General features: G+C 49.3%; 1 long non-coding RNA gene across 1 annotated transcript; it reads right to left on the reverse strand.

Annotated features, from left to right (window-relative positions):
• Positions 1-578: 578 nt before the first annotated feature.
• Positions 579-2038, reverse strand: LOC130588235 (uncharacterized). The gene is made up of 3 exons (XR_008966921.1): positions 2027-2038; positions 763-860; positions 579-686 (listed from the first exon to the last, which is right to left on the reverse strand). It is a non-coding gene; the product is annotated as an uncharacterized LOC130588235 (long non-coding RNA).
• Positions 2039-2108: the final 70 nt, after the last annotated feature.

Consider the following 2108-nt stretch of genomic DNA (forward strand, 5'->3'; position numbering starts at 1 on the left):
GAGAATTTTGAGGGGATTTTGGGAGGATTTTGAGGGGATTTCGGGAGGATTTTAAGGAAATTTCAGGGGGATTTTGGAAATATTTTGGGAGGATTTTGAAGAGATTTCAGCAAGATTTTAAATGGATTTCAGGAGGATTTTGGGAGGATTTTGCAAGATTCTGAGAGGATTTTGAGATTTTGGGAGGATTTTCAAGGAGTTTTTTGAAGATTCTGAGGGGATTTCAGGAAGATTTTGAGATGATTTTATAAGGATTCTGAGAAGATTTTGTGACAATTTCGAAGAATTTTGCCACAATTTTGACAGGATTTTGAGAGAATTTTGAGGGGATTTTGGGGGGATTTTAAGAGGATTTTGAAGAGATTTTCACAAGATTCCAAGGGGAATTTTGAGAAAATTTTGGGACGATTTTGATGGGATTTTGAGGGATTTTTGGGACAATTTTGATGGAATTTCAGAAGGATTTTAAGAAGATTTTACCAAGATTCCGAGGGGAATTTTAAGAAAACTTTGAGAAGACTTCCAGCTGAATTTCCTAAGAACTTTGTGGATTTTTGGGGAAGAATCCCTCACCTTTCAGCGCCACCCCGTTGCGCCGGATGGCCATGATGGCGTTTTGCACATCATCCTCAGGCGCCTCCGAATTCACCCGAACCTCCTCAAAATCCACAGGAACACACGCATGCCTGGAATGGGAATACTCAAACCCATCAAAACCTCTCCTTCACCCCCAAAATTCCCAAAAATCCCCCAAAATCTTACCTGAAGACCTCTTTGACGTGCAGCATCAGCTCGGGGCCGATGCCATCACCGGGGATCAGCGTCACCGTGTGCCGCCCGCCGTACTTGGCCGGGGGGGGCTGTGGGGACACCGGGGGGGCTCATTTGGGTGTCCCCACCCCCCCTTTTCCGAAATTCCCAATCTTGACATCACCCCCAGTTATTTTGGGATCATCCCAAGTGGTTTTGGGACTGCTTCCAGTGGTTTGTGGAGCCCCTCAAGTGGTTTTGGGATCCCCCCAATGATTTTTGGAGCCCCCCCAAGTGGTTTTTGGGATCTGCCCAATGATTTTGGGATTTCCCCCAGTGATTTTTGGAGCCCCCAAGTGACTTTGGGATCCCCCCCAGTGGTTTTGGGACCGCTCCCAGTGGTTTGTGAAGCCCCTCAAGTGGTTTTTGGGACCCCCCCAGGTGATTTTTGGAGCCCTCCCCCAATGACTTTGGACACCCCCTGTGATTTTTGAAGCCCCTCCAGGTGGTTTTTGGAGTCCTCCCAAGTGATTTTGGGACACCCCAAGTGCATTTTGGGACACCCCCAATGATTTTTGGAACTCCCCAAATGATTTCTGGAGCCCCCTCAAGTGGCTTTTGGGATCTGGCCAATGATTTTGGGATTCCCCCCAGTGATTTTTGGAGCCCCCAAGTGATTTTGGGACCCCCTGAGTGCATTTTGGGACCGCTCCCAGTGGTTTTTGGACCACCCCCAGTGGTTTCTGGAGCCCTTCCAGTGGTTTGTGGAGCCCCTCAAGTGGTTTTTGGGACCCCCACAATGATTTTCGAGCCCCCAAGTGATTTTTGGGACACCCCAATGGTTTTTGGGACCCCCTCAGTGCATTTTGGGACCACCCCAATGGTTTTTGGGATCCCTCCAGTGTTTTTTGGAGCACCCCCATGATTTTGGGACCACCCCCAGTGATTTTTGAGCCCCCCCAAGTGACTTTGGGATCTCCCCAATGGTTTTTGGGACCACCCCAAATGATTTTGGGACCGCCCCCAGTGGTTTGTGGAGCCCCTCAAGTGGTTTTTGGGATCCCCCAGTAATTTTGGGATCCCCCTAACATTTTAGGATCTCCCCTGTGATTTTTTTGGAGGCCCCCAATGATTTTTGCAGCCCCCCACAAGTGATTTTTGGGACCCCCCAGTGGATTTTGTAGCCCCCCAAGTGGATTTTGGGACCCCTCCAAGTGATTTTAGGATCTCTCCAGTGATTTTTGGGGCCCCCCCCGATGATTTTTGGGGTACTCACGATGCTGCGTTGCTGTGGGAGAGAAGAAAAGGGGGTCATTAGTGACAAATGGGGCTGGGGGAGGGTCGGGACCCCCCTCAAA

Source organism: Malurus melanocephalus, unplaced genomic scaffold (genome assembly GCF_030028575.1).
Source record: "Malurus melanocephalus ecotype Western Australia unplaced genomic scaffold, MMel_1.1 scaffold_3871, whole genome shotgun sequence".
Classification (NCBI taxonomy): Eukaryota; Metazoa; Chordata; class Aves; order Passeriformes; family Maluridae; genus Malurus; species Malurus melanocephalus.